This window comes from Sus scrofa, chromosome 3 (assembly GCF_054392235.1).
Source record: "Sus scrofa isolate SSC_HxYL_T2T_F1_AM1 chromosome 3, Sscrofa_HxYL_maternal_Yorkshire_Landrace_v2.0, whole genome shotgun sequence".
NCBI lineage: Eukaryota > Metazoa > Chordata > Mammalia > Artiodactyla > Suidae > Sus > Sus scrofa.
In genome coordinates, this window is record NC_139385.1 from 47,356,911 (window position 1) to 47,375,274 (window position 18,364).

Below are 18,364 nucleotides of genomic sequence, written 5' to 3' on the forward strand. Positions count from 1 at the left end.
CCTTTATTCAACATAGTTTTGAAAGTCCTGGTCACAGCAGTCAGATATGAGGCAAGGCATCCACACGGGAAAGGAAGAAATGACACTATCACTGTTTGCTTGCAGATGACATGATACCATATCTAGAAAATCCTAAAGACACTACCAGAAAACTGTCAGAGCTCATGGCTGAATGTGCAAAATTAATACACAGAAACTGACTGCATTTCTATATACTAATGATGAAAGATCAGAAAGAGAAACTAGGAAAACAATCCCATGTATCATAGCATCAAAAAGAATTTAAAAGGAGTTCCCGTCATGGCTCAGTGCCTAACAAATCCCACTAGGAACCATGAGGTTGCGGGTTCGATCCCTGGCCTTGCTCAGTGGGTTAAGGATCCAGCATTGCTGTGAGCTGTGGCGTAGGTTGCAGATGCAGCTCGATCCCGCGTGGCTGTGACTCTGGTGTAGGCCAGTGACTACAGCTCTGATTAGACCCCTAAACTGGGAACCTCCATATGCCACGGGAGCGGCCCAAGAGATGGCAAAACAACAACACCACCAACAAAAAGAATTTTAAAAACCTAGGAATAAACCTACCTAAAGAGACAAAAGATCTGTACTCTGAAAACTGTAAGATGCTGATGAAAGAAATCAAAGATGACACAGATGGAAAGATACACCATGTTCTTGGATTGGGAGAACCAATACTGTCAAAATGACTGTGCTATACAAGGCAATCTACAGATTCAGTGCAATCCCTATCAAATTACCAATAGCATTTTCCACAGAACTCGAACAAAATATTTTAAAGTTTGTTTGGGAGCACAAAAGAAACCAGAAAATAGCCAAAGCCATCCTGAGAAAGAAAAATGGAGCTAGAGGAACCAGGATCCCTGGCTTCAAACTATACCTCAAAGCTACAGTCATCAAAACTGTGTGGCACCGGCACAAAGACAGAAATACAGATAAGTGGAACAGGATAGAAAGCCCAGAATTAAACCCATACACCTACAGTCTATGACGAAGGAGAAATATACAATGGAGAAAAGAGAGTCCGTTCAACAAGTGGTGCTGGGCAAACTGGACAGCTGCATGTAAAAGAATGAAATCAGATCACTTCCTAACACCATACACATCATTAAACTTCAAATGGATTAAAGACCTAAATATAAGACTGGACACTAAAAAACTTAGAGGAAAACATAGGCCAAACACTCTCTGACATAAACCACAGCAATATCTTCTCAGGTCCACCACTTAGAGCAATGACAGTAAAAACAAAAACAAATGGGACCTAATTAAACTTAAAAGGTTTTGCAGAGCAAAGGAAACCGTAAACAAAACAAAAAGACAACCCACAGAAAGGGAGAAAATATTTGCAAATGAAGGACTGACAAGGGGTATCTCCAAAACAGATAAACACCTCCTATAGCTCAATGCCAAAAAATGCACAACCCCGTCAAAAAAATGGGCAAAAGGTATAAACAGACAGTTATCCAAAGAAGACATACTGATGGCCAAAAAACACATGAAAAGATGTTCCACATCAGTAATTATTAGAAAAATGTCAATCAAAACTACTACGTGGTACCACCTTCCCATCAGCCAGAATGGCCATCATCAAAGTCTACAAACAATAAATGCTACGAGGGTGTGGAGAAAAGGGAACCCTCTCACACTGTTGGTGGGAATGTAAATTGGTGCAGCCACGATGGAAAACACTATGGAGATTCCTCAAAAAACTAAAAATAAAATCACCATTGGACCCAGCAGTCCCACTCCTGGGCACCTATCCAGAGGAAGCCATGACTCAAAAAGACACATGTACCTCAGTGTTCACTGCAGCACTACATACAAAAGCCAAGACATGGAACAACCTAAATGTCCATCGACAGAGGAGTGGATCAAGAAGATGTGGTACAAACACACAATGGAATATTACTCAGCCATGACAAGGAATGAAATAATGGCATTTGCAGCAACAAAGATGGACCTAGAAATTATGCTCAGTGAAGTTAGACAGTAACACAAACATCATGTGCTATCACTTATATGTGGAATCTAAAAAAAGGACACAATGAACTTATGTGCAGAACAGAAACTGACCCAGACTTTGAAAAGCTTATGGTTGGTGACCAACGCAGCCAGGCTGGGGGTGAGGGGATGGGCTGGGGTTTGGGATGGAAACGCTGTAAGACTGGGTTGTGATGACAGATGTACAACGATAATAAAATTAATTGCATTTCTTTAAAGAAACTGCCCCCTTCCACTTCCTGCTACACACACATGCGTGCTGTCATTCCTCCTCCCGCCTTTTCCAGGTGTCCCCTTTCTTCTCAGCCTGCAGACTCATTCTGTTTCTTCCTATCCCTCCTCCTGATCCCTAGAAAAATGCAGTTAAGGACCCCACACAACCGAGCGGCTGCCCCTGAGGCCATGCTGGCCACTGTGGGCTTTGTCTGTGACTTCTAGGGATGGTGATTTCCTCCTAACATGTCGAACAACAGAGGTGGGGGGTTGAATGTCCAGATGGGGCTTCTCCTGTGGCACAGTGCGTTAAGGGCCTGGGTCATTGCCTATGGTGCAGGTTCCATCCCCTGATCTGGAACTTCCCCACACTGCAGGTGTGGGAAAAAAAAAAAAGAAAAAAACCATTTGAGGAAAATATTGAACCAGATGGCTTTGTTACTGAATTCTCCCAAGAATTTAAAGACAAATTAACAATGCTTTCCAAATTCTTCCCAAAAAATCAGAAGAAGGACATTTCCTGACTCATCCTATGAAGCCAGCGTTATCCTGGTAACAAAGCCAGACAAAGGCACCAGTATCCTTTATAAGTAGAGACACAAAAATCCTCAACAAAATACTAGCGAAACAAATCTATCAGCATAGATCATATGCCATGATGGAGGAGAATTTATCCCAGAACGCCAGAGGCATCCAACATAAGAAAATCAGTGCAATGCACATTAACAGAATGCAGGGCCAGGGGAAAAAAATGATCATCCCAACTGACGCAGAAGAATCCTCTGCAGAATATCCAACAGAGTTCCCATCGTGGCTCAGCAGAAACGAATCTGACTAGCATCCATGAGGTTGCAGGTTCGATTCCTGGCCTCGCTCAGTGGTTAAGGATCCTGCGTTACCATGAGCTGTAGCGTAGGTCACAGATGCTGCTCGGATCCCGCACTGCTGTGGCTGTGGTGGAGGCCGGCAGCTGCAGCTCCAATTCCGCCCCTAGCCTGGGACCCTCCATGTGCCGTGGGTACGGCCCTAAAAAAGACAAAAGAAAAAAAATCCAACACCTTCCTACTAAGCATCAAAGGGAACTTCCTCAACATAATAAGAGGCATTGAGGAAAAACCCACAGCTCACATCATACTTAGCGGTGAAAGACTTAACGCCTTTCTCCCTGTGACCAGAGCCAGGATGTTCATGTGCAGCACTGCTGTTCAACACTGTATTGCAGGTCCAGCCAAGAAAAGTAATTCAAAGGCTTTGAAATTATCAGGGAATAAGTAAAACTATAATGATCCACAAAAAACTACTGGAGCGAATAAACTCATCCAGCAAAGGTGCAGGTACAGGATTGACATACAAAAGTCATATTTGTTTCTATACCAGCAATGAATCTGAAAAAGAAACTAAGGAAACAAATACCATTTATAATAGCATCCAAAAGAATAAAATACCCAAGAGTAAATTTTATCGAGGAAGTGAGCAACTTGTACACTAAAAAGTATAAAAACATCACTGAGAGAAATCAAAGACCTAAATAAGGTGCCCAGGGGTCTGTCTGTGTCCGTGGATTTGCTGGCTTAACACTGTTAAGATGACAATACTTAACAAGTATCTAGAGTCTACGGAATCTCTATCAAGGAGTTCCCATCGTGGGGCAGTGGAAACGAATCCAACTAAGAACCATAAGGTTGCAGGTTCAATTCCTGGCCTCACTCAGCAGGTTAGGGATCCGGCGTTGCTATGAGCTGTGGTACAGGTTACAGAATCACCTTGGATCCCACGTTGCTGTGGCACAGCCGGCAGCTACAGCTCCGATTCGAACCCTAGCCTGGAACCTCTATATGCCACGGGTGAGGCCCTAAAAAAAAGGCCTCATGAGTTCCCATCATGGCTCGGTGGTTCAACTAGGAACCATGAGGTTACAGGTTCGATCCCTGGCCTTGCTCAATGGGTTAAGGATCGGCGTTGCTGTGAGCTGTGGTGTAGGTCGCAGACGTGGCTCGGATCCCGCGTTACTGTGGCTGTGGTGTAGGCCGGCAGCAACAGCTCCGATTGGACCCCTAGCCTGGGAACCTCCATATGCCGTGGGAGTGGCCCTAGAAAATGCAAAAAGACAAAAATGCAAAAAAAAAAAAGATCTCTATCAAAATTCTAAAATTCCAGTGGCCTTGGGAGTTCCTATTGTGACTCAGCAGGTTAAGAACCTGACTAGGATCCATGAGGATGTGGGTTCGATCCCTGGCCTCACTCAGTGGGTTAAGGATCTTGCGTTGACACATAGGTTGCACGTGCAGGTCAGATGTGGTGTTGCTATGGCTGTGGTGTAGGCCAGCAGATGGCAGCACCAATTCAATCCCTAGCCTGGGACCTTCCACATGCCACAGGTGCAGCCTAAAAAAAGAAAAACCAATGGCGCTTTTTGTAGAAATATAAAGGCCACTTCTCAAATCCATATAGAATTGCAGGGAGCCCCACATAATGAAAACAAGCTTGAAAAGGAAGGTTGAAGGACTCACACTTCCACTTTTGACTCCTATAGTAATCAAAACTGGTAGTGGCGGAGTTCCCGTCATGGCTTAGTGGTTAACAAATCTGACTGGGAACCATGAGGTTGCGGGTTTGGTCCCAGGCCTTGCTCAGTGGGTTAAGGATCCAGCGTTGCCATGAGCTGGATCCTACAGCAGGCTGCAGAGGAGGCTCGGGTCCTGTGTTGCTGTGGCCGTGATGTAGGCTTGGTAGCTATAGCTCCAATTCAACGCCTAGCCTGGGAACCTCCATATGCTGTGTGTGCAGCCCTAGAAAAAGCAAAAAGACAAAACAAAAGAAACTGGTAGTGGCACAGGATGGACATACAGGCCAATACAAGAGAACAGAGCCTAGAGAGAAAGCCTCCCATGCATGGTCAAATGGCCATAGACCAATCAATGGAGAAAGGAGAGTCTTCTCAGATGGTGCTGGGAAATGGATGTGAGCCTAAAGAAGGAGGTTGGCTAACTAAGGAGATGAAAGACATGCTAAGAACTATAAAATATGAACAAAGAAGTTGAAGATGACTCAAAGAAATGGAAAGATATCCCATACTCTTGGACTGGAAGAACTAATATTAAAATGGCCATACTACTCGAGCAATCTACAGATTTAATTTGATCCCTATCAAATTATCCATGACATTTTTCACAAAACTAGAAAAAATAATCCTAAAATTTATATAGACCCACAAAAGACCCAGAATTGCCAGAGCAACACTAAGGAAAAAGAACGAAGTATAAGGCATAATCCTCCCTGACTTCAGACAATACTACAAAGCTACAGTAACCAAAACAGCATGGTAACGGCAAAAAATAGACATATAGATCAACGGAAAAAACAGAATCCAGAAGTAAACCCACATACCAATCTTCAAGGAAGGAGGCAAGAATATACAGTGGGAAAAAGACAGTCTCTTCAGCAAGTGGTGGTGGGAAACGTGTACAGCTACTGTAAACCACACCCTCACACCATACACAAAAATAAACTCAAAATGGTTTAAAGACTTAACAATAAGATACGACACCATAAAACTCTCAGAAGAGGACACAGGCAAAACATTCTCTGACACAAATCATACCTGTGTTTTCTTAGATCAGTTTCCCAAGGCAATAGAAATAAAAGCAAAAATAAACAAATGGGACCTAATCAAACTTACAAGCTTCTGTACAGCAAAGAAAACCATTAACAAAATGAAGAGACAAACTAGTCTGGGAGAAAATGCTGCGACTGACAAGGGCTTTATTTCCAACATACATAAACAGCTCATAGCAATCGAAAAACGGGCAGACCTCAGTAGCTACTTCTCCAAATAAGACAGGCACTTGGAAACATTGCTAATTATTAAAGAAATGGAAATCAAAATTACAATGAGGTGCCACCTCACACCAGTCAGAATGGCCATCATTAAAACGTCTACAAATAAAAAATACTGGAGAGGGTGTGGAGAAAAGGGACCCTCCTGCACTGCTGCTGGGAATGTAAGCTGGTGCAGTCACTACAGAAAACAGTACAGAGGTTCCTCAAAAACCCAAAAATAGGCGTTTCCACTGTGAGGCAACCAGATCAGTGGCAACTTGGGAGTGCTGGGATGCAGGTTCGATCCCCAGCCCAGCACAGCAGGTTAAGGATCTGGCATTGCCATAGCTGCGGCTTAGGTCATAACTGAAACTCGGATCTGATCCCTGGCCCAAGGAGCTCCATATGCCAGGCAACAGCCCAAAAAAAAAGGAAAAAAATAAAAATATAATTGCCTTACGATTTAGCAATCCCACTCCTGGGCATATATCTGGACAAAGCTATAAATCAAAAAGATACATTTCTATATTCATAGCATCATTATTCACAATAGTCAAGACATGGAAACAACCTAAATGTCCTTTGACAGATGAATGGATAAAGACGTGGTATGTACACACACACACACACACACACACACACACACACACACAGAGTGGAGTACTATTTGGCCATAAGGAATGAAATGATGCAATCTGCAACAACATGGATAGACGCAGAGATTACATACTAAGTCACGTCAGAAGGAGACAAACGCCACATGATAGCACTTACCTGTGGAATCTCTTGGTTGCACACATCTATGAAACAGAAACGGATTCAAAGACATGGAGAACAGACTCTGGGCTGCCATAAGTGAGAGGGGTCAGGGGAAGGATGGATTGGGAGTCTGGGATTAGTGGATACAAACTAGTACATATAGGATGGAAAAACAAGAAGATTACATATCATTTTTGAAAAATATATATCACTTTAAAGCTGAATCATTTTGCTGTATAGCAGAAATTAACACAACACTGTAAATCAACTATACCTCAATAAAATAATCAAATTTGTAAAACAAATTCTTTTTTTTTTTTTTTTGTCTTTTTGCCATTTCTTGGGCCGCTCTCACGGCATATGGAGGTTCCCAGGCTAGAGGTCAAATTGGAGCTGCAGTCACCCGCCTACACCAGAGCCACAGCAACGCAGGATCTAAGCCGCGTCTGCGACCTATACAACAGCTCACGGCAATGCCGGATCCTTAACCCACAGAGCAAGGCCAGGGATCGGACCCGCAACCTCATGGTTCCTAGTCGGATTGGTTACCCACTGCACCATGACGGGAACTCCGTAAAACAAATTCTTAAAAGAATGAGGTTAGGCCCTCATCTCACACCATATTCAAAAACTTGCTCAAGGAGTTCCAGTTGTGGCACAGCAGAAACAAATCTGACTAGGAACCATGAGGCTGTGGGTTCAATCCCTGGCCTCACTCCATGGGTTAAGGATCCGGCATTGCCTTGAGGTGTGGTGTAGGCTGCAGATGTGGCTCAGATCCTGCGTGGCTGTGGTGTAGGCCAGAAGCTGTAGCTCTGATTCACCCCTTAGCCTGGGAACCTCCATATGCTGCAGGTGTGGCCCTAAAAAGCAAAGAAAAAAACAAAACTTATTCAAAACGGATGAAAGACCTAAACACAACTCTTGAAAGAAACAGGTTGTTCTTCAGAACCGTGGATTTGGCAGTGGATTCTCTGGTGTGACATCAACAGTAAGAGCAACAACAACAAAAGCCCCACATAAACCAGACTTCATCAAATTCAAAACTTTTGTCCATCTAAGTAAGGACACCATCAAGGATCTGGCATTGCCACAGCTGTGGCACAGGCCACAACTGTGGCATGGGTTTGATCCCTGGTCCAGGAACTTCCACATGCTGAGGGTGCAGCCAAAAATAAAGAAAGAAAGACACTACCAACGTGGAGAAATGACCAGAAGAAAATTCTTACAAGTCATGTATCTCCTAAGACTCTAGTATCTAGAATACATAAAGAACTCTTAAAACTAAGCAACAAAAATACAAACACCCCAGTTCGAAATGATCTGAGTGGACATTTCTCCAAGGAAGACATACAAATGGCCAACAAGCAAGCATATAAGAAGATGCTCAAAATTCTTAATCATGGAAATGCCCACAAAAACCACAGTGAGATGCCACTTCACAGCCACCAGGAAGGCTACTAATTTTTTTAATAGAAAAAAAGTGTTGGCAAGCACTTAGAGAAATCGGAATCTTTGTACACTGTAACAGGTAATGCAGAATGGTGTGGCTGCTATGGTAAAATCTAGCAGCAACTCACAGAGTTCAATGTCGTATCAATTACCATGTGATCTGGCATTCTGTTTCTGGGAATCCATCTAAAAGAACTAAAATCAGAGACTCCACAGACACCTGCACACCACGGTCACAGCGTTACAGACACTTGTATGCCACGGTCACAGCATTATTCCTCACATTAGCCAAAAGGTGGAAAACCATAGATGCCTACCCAAGATAAATGGACAGACAAAACATACAAGGGAATATTATTCAGCCACAAAAAAAGAGTAACAGCACACACTACACTGTGGATAAATCTCGAAAACATTAAGCCCAGTAAAATCAGTCAGATACAAAAAGCCTCCTAGAGGAGTTCCCGTCGTGGCGCAGTGGTTAACAAATCCGACTGGGAACCATGATGTTGCGGGTTCGATCCCTGGACCTGCTCAGTGGGTTAAGGATCCAGCGTTGCCGTGAACTGTGGTGTAGGTCGCAGACTCGGCTTGGATCCTGCATTGCTGTGGCTGTGGTGTAGGCCAGTGGCTACAGCTCCGATTGGACCCCTGGCCTGGGAACCTCCATATGCTGCGGGTGCGGCCCTAGAAAAGGCAAAAAGACAGAAAAAAAGAAGCCTCCTAGAACAGGTCAATGGAACAATACAGAAAGCCCACTAGTGGCTGCCGGAGGCGGAGGGGAGAGGAGAATGGGGCTGATCACTAACAATGGAGTGTTCTCTTTTGAGGTAATAAAATGTTTTGGAACCAGACAGAGGTGACGATGGTACAACACTAATATGCCAAATGTCAGTTTGCTCACTGTAAAAAAATTGTTTTTCATGTTAATTTCATCTCAATGCAAAAAAAATACCCCCCCCCCCCAAAAGTCTAAGTGTCCTGAGACCTGGACCTCCCGCCCCAGGGGCTGGAAGATACCTGAGGCCCAGATCTGCGCAAGCAGTCAGGTGACACAGATCAAGGCTTGGTCGAGGCCTCAGGCTGGGTTCACTTAAGGCGGAAGGAAACAGGAGGCAGAGATTAGCCACGGGGTGGAGGCATCACTGAGCACGAGTCCTGCGTCCTACTTCCCGCCAGACCACCTCGGGCCCATCTCGCACCATAAACTGAGGCTCCTTGTTGGTCCTAACGCAGGCGACCCTGCCGTGCTGCCTTCACACATACTTTGTTCTTTACAAATGACGCAGCCCTGCATCCAGCAAGTGCGTCGGCACGACTGGGCAGCACCCTCTGCTCACTTTAGGTCTCCAGGCCACATGGCATTCATTAAAAACTGAAAAAAATGGAAACACTGCATTTTTATGGTATTGGGTGATCAGTGATTTTTTATATCACTACTGTAATTGTTCTGGGCACCAGGAACTATACCCATAAGACTACGAACTTGGGCCTTCCCCTGGTGGCTCAGCGGTAATGAACCCGATTAGTATCCATGAGGACATGGGTTCAATCCCTGGCCTTGCTGAGTGAGTTAAGGATCTCGCATGGCCATGACCTTTGGTGTAGGTCGCAGATGCAGCTCAGATCTGGCATGGCTGTGGCTGTGGCTGTGGCTGTGGTGTGGGCCGGCAGGTGTAGTTCCAATTCGACCCCTAGCTGGGAACCTCCATGTGCCGCAGGTACGGCTATAAAAAAGCACAAACGTAATGGAAAATCATGTGAGTTCTTTTTTTGTTGTTGTTGTTGTTGTTGTTGTTGTTGCTGCTATTTCTTGGGCCGCTCCCGCGGCATATGGAGGTTCCCAGGCTAGGGGTTGAATCGGAGCTGTTGCCACCGGCCTACGCCAGAGCCACAGCCACGCGGGATCCGAGCCGCGTCTGCAATCTACACCACAGCTCACGGCAACGCCGGATCGTTAACCCACTGAGCAAGGGCAGGGACCGAACCCGCAACCTCATGGTTCCTAGTCGGATTCGTTAACCACTGTGCCACGACGGGAACTCCAAAGAAAACCGTATGAGTTCTAACTGCTCCAGAGACCAGCCATGCCCCCGCTTCTCTTCAGGGCTCCCTATTCCCTGAGACAAAACAATACTGGTGTTGGGCCAATTAAGAATGCTGCACCGGCCTCTTAAGTGTTCACGTAAAAGGAAGAATTGCACATCTCTCTCTTTAAATCAAAAGCTAAATAAAAATGATTAAATTTCATGTTGAAAGTCAGGACAGGCCAAAAGCTAGTTATCTTGCACCAAACAGCTAAGCTGTGAGGGAAATTAAAAGCTTCCCCTGTGGCACAACCGGATCTGCGGCGGCCCTGGAGCACAGAACGCGGGGTGGACCCCGGCCCAGCACGTTGGCTTAAAGGATCCAGGGTTGCCACACGTTCAGCGTAGGTCTCAACTGCGGCTCAGATCTGATCCCTGACCCAGGAACTCCACAGGCCTCTGGGCAGCCAAAAAATAATAATAATAAATTAAAAATGAAAGTGCTGCTCCAATGAACGCACAAACGATAAGAACATGAAACAGCCTCACTGCTGACATGCAGAACGTTTTAGTGGCCTGGGCTGAAGGTTGTCCGCTCCAGTTCTGACGCTCGCCACCTACCTCTACAGCGATAAAGTCATGTGCTGCTGAAGCGGCTAAGCTTCAACTCACCTAAAAGGAGGTGGGGGTGAGGTCAGGAGTGAGGCCTCTGCGCCGGAGAAAACCGGCCGAAGGGGTCTTCAGAGCGTCGGATGCTTCCACGAGAAGACTTCGTGGCCCCAGTGCTTGCATCTCCTTGTCTGGAAAAGCAGTGAAATGCCCAATGGTAGCATCTGCTCCCTGTGACCAACAGTGACTTTCCCGAGACCAGCAGCAAGCCCCTGCCAAAATGGGTGCCTGACCGCACGCACCCTCACCAGAATCCTCCGTGTATTCACCCCACCCCTGAACTCTCTGGGGCATTTTCTCAGAGCCATCAGAACGGCTGTCTCTCGGGCTTTAGTCCTCATTTTGCCCCAAATAAAACTTAACTCACGGCTCTCACGCTGCGCCTTTTTCAGGTGGCAGTTTTGACGACCTCGAAGGGGCCCATGGCAGACGTCTCTCCTTCGCCTGAACTTTACAAGGAATCAGAGCCTGGGTAACAGCAGGAGCCCCTTGCACCTTCCCACCTCACTGGGGGGTCGAAACAAATTTGGGTGTGTCCTTCTTGTTTCTCAGATTTCCTGTGTTGGTTTATGATCCCGAGTTTACCAGGCACCTAGTGTCCCAGTTAAAAGGTACCGGGCAGGGGGCCTAGTTGAAAGACACCAGGAAAATACCCACAGAGGTGACAGACATTGGGGCGGGGGAAGCTGGCTGGAAGATGCTGATGGGTAATGCCCACACAGTCAAAAGGCGCTGGGGTGGCGGCTGGCTGAGGGGGACCAGGGTTTGCTCAGTTGAAGGAGGCTGATTGGCCTGGGCTGAGGGGTCAGGTAAGAGACTGATCTGATGCTTTGCCTCAATTTGGCTGCCTGAATAGAATCTGTTGGGATAAAAGTGAAGACAGCACATGAGAGCTTCTGCTCCCAAGAAAAAGAACAAGACCCTCCTGGTCAGTTACAGCTTTCGCAGGCAACCTCGAAATTACAGGAATGGTGGAGGCAGAGGACTCATACCCTGCAGTGTCTCCAAGGGAAACCCACTCATCAGAGAAGGACTTGCTCATCCAGGGGGTCACTCCTAAGAACTGATCCGTCAGTAATCTGAGCACCCACAGTGATCTCAGATCACCCAAGGGAGAAACCGAGCCACGTGAGAGGGCGGACGACGAGGCTGACACCCGGAGTGGAGCCCACAAGCAACACGCTGCTCACCACAGTTTCATTAGCAAATGTTTACCCCCAGTAGAGTCAGCTTAAAACAGGAAAGAGAGTCTCTCAAACACACAGGAGGATCACAAAACTAACCTCCAACACACACCCCAGCCAGATTCATGTACGCTACTTCAGGCGCGCCTATTTCCAAGCACCTACCTAATTATATGAAGAGATCTCCACTTAAAATGGCCAAATTGGGGTTCTCTGGATATCCCAAAATTGATATTTCTGCACAAACAGAAAAAGCTGGCCAAAAGATCAAACAGACCAAATGCAATTCTTACTTTAATTGGGATTTAGACACCTCTAAAAGAGGAACTGATAGAGCACCTTCTTTGCAGGAAACAACAAGCAACTGCTGAAACTGTCAGAACGTGAAAGAGCCGCTGCGCTGGCACTGCCTTCCCTCGGCACCTCCTCTGCCACCTCAGCTGCCTGGCATGGACACTACCTCTTTTTCTCTTCTGACTCTTCCACCTCCTGCTCCCTCTTCCCCAGTAAAGAAGGATAAAAAAAATCAGAAGTGATTACAGCTCCCTCCGAGGAGAAACCTATTGCAGACAGGGCTGAACTCTGCCCAAGCAGAACTCAGGGCCTTAGATAAGGAGTTGCCTGATCAAAGTTAGGATCCACTGGGATCTGCTAAGGAATCTGAGTTAACCGTCTGTTTGTACAAGCCCAGGTTTTCAGATCTGTGTCAGTTAATACAGCTATTAGTGGCATTCCTGCTATATAGCACCATGGATTAAGGATCTGGCATTGCCACAGCTAGTTGACGAATCCTAGTCGGGTTCGTTAACCACTGAGCCACAAAGGAAATTCCTCCTGAATCATTCTCTAACCACCAAGACGGTCCTTTCCTGAACTCCGACTCCTTAGAAGGCTCAGATGAGGGTTTCGCTACTCCAGTCAAAAGACAATCTAGGTTGGTCCATGTTACACACAAACCCCTGTTACACTGGCTGACCAACTTTTCAAAACCATTAAAAAGAACGAAAAAGGGACATCTACAAAACTTACGAAACTTCAGGAGTTCCTGCTGTGGTGCAGCAGAAATGAATCTGATTAGTGTCCATGAGGATGAGGGTTCAACCCCTGGCCTCGCTCGGTGGATCATGGATCCGCTGTTGCTCTGAGCTGTGGTGCAGGTCGCAGAGGTGGCTCGGATCCTGCGTTGCTGTGGCTGTGGCGCAGGCCAGCAGCCGAAGCTCCGATTCACCTCCTAGCCTGGGAATCTCCACATGCCGAGGGTGCGGCCCTTAAAAGCAAAAAAGAAAAAAATATTATGAACCTTCAACTGCACCAATTAAGCACTCAGTGCCAGTCCAAGATTAACTGCCACCCTACCCGGTTCACTCCACAACTGGTAGAGAAACCTAAAGTCTGCTTTTTACTGCAGAAAACCAGGGTATCAGAAACTGAACTGTAAGTTATGAAGGAGAAACCTAAAAGGAAAACTGGATTTTAGGCCGGAATTTCGAGTTAAATAGGAACAGGGCTGCTCTGAGGGAACATGGGGAGTCTCTCCCCTTCTCCTCTCTGACACCCTGGGAGAGGCAGAAATGATTACACAAGAAGAAACAATCAGAAGTCAAATCGGGAGTTGCTGTGATGGCGCAGCAGAAACGAGTCCGACTAGGAACCACGAGGTTGTGGGTTCGATCCCTGGCCTCACTCAGTGGGTTAAGGATCTGGCCCTGCTGTGAGCTGTGGTGTAGGCCAGTAGCTGCAGCTCCGATTCAACCCCTTGCCTGGGAACCAGCATATGCCGCGGGTGCAGCCCTAAAAGGACAAAAGACAAAAAAAAAAAAAAAAGAAAAACCCAAGTCAATAGAGGGGCCACCTTTAAAGGCTCCCTCCCTCGGAGTGACACCTCAGTGCAGGTGGTAGGGGCTTCTGACGTGCCTGGTAAGGCTCTTAAATTGGTCCCTTTAGGATTCGACTGAGGGGAACTTAAAAGGAAGATGCTACTTTTCCCCTTCACCTGACAGGCAGAGACCGATGAGAAGCGATAAAGTCCATATTTCCTTTATTCCTAAAGGAGAAACATTCCTAGATTTAAAGGATCAATCAGACTTTGTCCATCATATACTCTTTTTTGCTTTTTAGGGCCGCATATGTGGCATATGGAAGTTCCCAGGCCAGGGGTCTAATTGGAGCTCCAGCTGCAGCCACAGCCACACAGGATCCGAGACACGTCTGTGACCGACAGCGCAGCTCATGGCAACGCCAGATCCTTCACCCACTAAGCAAGGCCAGGATCAAACCCACGTCCTCACGGATTCTAGTCAGATTCGTTTCTTCGGCACCACAATGGGAACTCCCTCCATCACATACTCTGACGAGAAAGACACTGAACAAGACGAATTGCTAGGCTTCGTACCTAAAGAATTATGGGCATGTGATTCTACTGACACTGGAAGCTACACTCTGCCCCCGTTAAAGCCACTGCAGATGGGAATAAGCCCCTACCCCAGCAGCCGTCAATACCCTTAGGGCAGGAGGCCACAGAAGGAGTTTGTATCAAGAGGCCACAGTGCTCGCTTCGGCAGCACATACACTAAAACCGGAACGATGCAGAGAAGATTAGCTTGGCCCCTGCGCACAGATGACACGCAAATCCGTGAAGCGCTCCATATTTTTAATGTCCATCGACAGAGGAGTGGATCCAGACGATGTGGTCCATATACACGATGGAATATGACTCAGCCATTAAAAGGAACGAAATACCCACATTTTTAGCAACACAGATGGACCTAGAAATTACCATGCTAAGTGAAGTCAGCCATACAGTGAGACACGAACATCCAATGCTTTCACTGACCTGTGGAATCTGAAAACAGGACAGACTGAACTTCTTTGCAGAACAGATGCTGACTCACAGACATTGAAAAACTTATGGTCTCCGGAGGAGACAGTTTGGGGGGTGGGGGGATGTGCTTGGGCCGTGGGATGGAAATCCTATGAAATCGGATTGTTATGATCATCATACAACTACAGAGGTGATAAATTCATTTGAGTAATTTTAAAAAAATTTTTAAAAAGAGGCCACAGAAGGAGTTTCTGTCGAGAAAGGGCTTATGGCGCCTTGCACCGGCTGTGCAGCGCTGCCATGTCCGACCACACAAGACACAGTCAGCAAGCGCCTCTCACTGTCTGTTTCCCCCTCTGTGGAGGCCGTACTAGACTCTCAGCACAGCAGTCTTCGACTGGATGAAGCGCCCTTGAAACGACCTGGCTCTCACCGGATGCAGCCCTTCCCAGATGCGACAGACTTCATCCAGTCCCCTTGCGACCAGAGGACTCAGACATCCATGACGAAAAACAGGACTGGACTGGAGTTCCCGCTGTGGCGCAGCAGAAACGAATCTGACCAGTGTCTATGAAGATGCGGGTTCGATCCCTGGCCTCGCTCAGTGGGTTGGGGATCTGGTGTTGCTGTGAGATAGACATAGATCACAGATGCGGCTCAAATCTGGTGTGGCTGTGGCACAGGGGAGCTGCTGTGGCTCCGATTTGACCCCTAGCCTGCAAACCTCCGAATGCGGCCAGTGTGGCCCTAAAAAGAAGAAGGAAAAAAAAAAAAAAAGACTGTCTTGTTTTAACGGACAATCTTTTATCTCCCAGGACTGATCTCCAAGAAAGCGCTACAGCAAATTCTGATTTAATATCATTCACTGACGGTTCGTATCTGCAAGGACCCAGGGAACGACCCGGCTGATGGTGCTGTTGTTTCTCCAGCGTCAGTGCTTGAGGGCAGTCCTCACCCAAAGTCTCTCCTGCCCAACAGGCTGAACTACGAGCACGAACAGGAGTCTGCCAGGCTGAGAGCTGCTGTGGGTAAACAGTAGTGTGGGAGCCTTCCGGCACTGCCGCGCCAAGGTTTATCCTAGATGCACCACGTGTCTGAAACAGAACCCAGGAAAGCCCTTCCGCAGTTATCAGGAAGGCGCTCCTTTACCTGCACGCCCTTTGAAACGTGGCAGATTGATTTTATCCAGATGCCCCCTCTCGGGGGTCCCAGCAGGCACTCGCCACGATGTCCGCGTCTCCACCTGGGAGGCAGAAGAGCCATGGCACAGTCGGCAGGCGAGCTGCTTTTAGGGAAGGTCATTCCCCTTTGGGGAGTCCCTGCAGAAAGACCTGGTGAGAGGGAGGTCTATTTTACGGGACAAGTTATCAAGGAAACTTGTAAAATTGGGCCACTTAGGCAGTGCTTTCATTGTGCGTGTCACCCACACCCCCACAGTGCTCTGGGTCACAGAACCACAGAAACCCAACTTCTTTTTTTTTTTTTTTTTTTTTTTTTGTCTTTTTTGCCTTTTTTTTTTGTTGTTGTTGTTGTTGCTGTTGTTATTGTTGCTATTTCTTGGGCCGCTCCCACGGCATATGGAGGTTCCCAGGCTAGGGGTTGAATCAGAGCTGTAGCCACCGGCCTACGCCAGAGCCACAGCAACGCGGGATCCGAGCCGTGTCTGCAACCTACACCACAGCTCACGGCAACGCCGGATCGTTAACCCACTGAGCAAGGACAGGGATCGAACCCGCAACCTCATGGTTCCTAGTCGGATTCGTTAACCACTGCGCCACGACGGGAACTCCAGAAACCCAACTTCTAAACCCGTGGCGCCTGTGGCCCCCCCCGGCCCAAGGCGCCTCCGCTGGTCTTCCTCAGGCTGACGTCCACCCTCTGGGGAAACACTGTTTGTCTCCCTTGAAGTTATCACAGGGAGGCTGGTAAGACGGAATGAAGGATTTATGAACCTATCTTATAGGCACATATGCTTCTTCCAGCTGCACCCTCGGCATATGCACGTTCCCGGGCCAGGGACAGAATCTGAGCTGCAGCTGAGACCTAAGCCACAGCTGTGACAAAGCTGGACCCTTAACCACTGCTCCACCGTGGGTCATTTTGTTTTTTGTTTTGTTTTGCTTTGTTTTTTCTACAATATCTTATTTATTAGTTTATTTTAGGGCCACGCTTGTGGCAAATGGAAGTTCCCTGGCAAGGGGTTGAATCGGAGCTGCAGTTGCCGACCCGCACCACAGCCACAGCACGCTGGATTCTTAACCCCACAGTGGGTTATTATATATTATTATTAAAAGGGGACGTGTTACATTGTTGTACATAACGAGCTTCCAAAAGGACATTCTAGGAGTTCCCTGACGGCCTGGTGGTTAAGGACGCGGCATCGTCACTGCTGTGGTTCGGTTTACCGCTGCGGCTCAAGTTTGCTCCCTGGCCCAGGGAACTTCCACATGCCATAGATGGGACCAAAAAATATACTACGTCTTAAAAATAAATAAACAAAAGGACACGCTAAGCTTGCTTCTGCAGCTCCCCACAGTAAGCTGATCACGGGCAGGTGTCCCAGGCCCTGAGCTGGCTCGAGCGCAGCAGAAGGAGGGGCTGGCATTTGGCTTTGCATTTCCCACCTGGGCCAGACTGGTCTACGGAGGAGACGACGGGCCTCAAACTCGTCTCGAAACAACACGCCAACAGAAGAGAAATACACTCAAACCAGGACGAGAGGACGACATCGGACACAGACAGCTGGCCCAAGACGCCGGGCCTGGCCTGCACCGCCAGGTACGGTGGGTCCTTGGCTCCTCGGGCCTTTGCATGTGATCAGATGTTGTTCCGTCGTGGACGTGATCCTGTGCCCGTTTTAAAGATCAATCCAACTGCAGGCTTTGTGGCCAACTACCTATGTCTCATACTTCTAGATGATACCTTGGCAGATTTCTCCTCTCCAAGGCTCTGACTGGACAGCCCCTAGGATTTGTTTTGGTCTCTTTAGGGCCACACCCACAGCACATGTAAGTTCCCAAGCTAGAGGCTGAATCAGAGCTGTAGACACTGACCTACACCACAGCCGCAGGAAGACCAGATCCAAGCTGCGTGTGTAACCTACACCAAAGCTCACAGCAAAACTGGATCCTTAGCCCACTGAGCAAGGCCAAGGAGAGAACCCTCCGCCTCTTGTTCATAGTGGGGTACGTTACCCCCGAGCCACGACAGGAACTCCAGTAAATTTATTTTAGAAGATGTTTCAGTCCTGTTCAGGCCACTCTTGATCTTACCGTGGGGGCCCCCCCTCACGTGGCCGATTAGTACCAGCTGCTCTGACCCTGGCCATGGCCAGCAATGTTCCTACACACTCGCGCAAGCTCGACCCCAACAATGCGCTGAGTCTCAGTCAAAATTACGCG

The 18,364-nt window shown here is 47.4% G+C and overlaps 2 long non-coding RNA genes and 1 other non-coding gene across 17 annotated transcripts in view; 2 read left to right on the top strand and 1 right to left on the bottom strand.

The window, feature by feature from the left end:
* LOC106509720 (uncharacterized) overlaps positions 1–18,364 on the bottom strand; it is an 85,325-nt gene that overhangs the window by 28,351 nt on the left and 38,610 nt on the right. For 3 of the 15 annotated variants that reach the window (XR_014841052.1, XR_014841048.1, XR_014841049.1), the window contains one exon: positions 10,962–11,089. The exons of 1 other annotated variant lie outside the window; for it this stretch is intronic. This is a non-coding gene — a long non-coding RNA (uncharacterized LOC106509720). Of the gene's footprint in view, positions 1–6,825; positions 6,898–10,960; positions 11,090–11,325; positions 11,408–12,307; positions 12,380–13,171; positions 13,410–14,771; positions 15,986–16,112; positions 16,295–18,364 lie in introns of those variants that run through there. 11 more of the 15 variants (XR_014841055.1, XR_014841058.1, XR_014841054.1 and 8 more) reach the window with 10 other exon arrangements.
* Positions 1,708–13,732, top strand: LOC146404612 (uncharacterized). The gene is made up of 3 exons (XR_014841068.1): positions 1,708–7,176; positions 7,666–8,722; positions 10,326–13,732. It is a non-coding gene; the product is annotated as an uncharacterized LOC146404612 (long non-coding RNA).
* LOC146404613 (U6 spliceosomal RNA) lies at positions 14,688–14,794 on the top strand. The gene has a single exon (XR_014842670.1). It is a non-coding gene; the product is annotated as a U6 spliceosomal RNA (small nuclear RNA).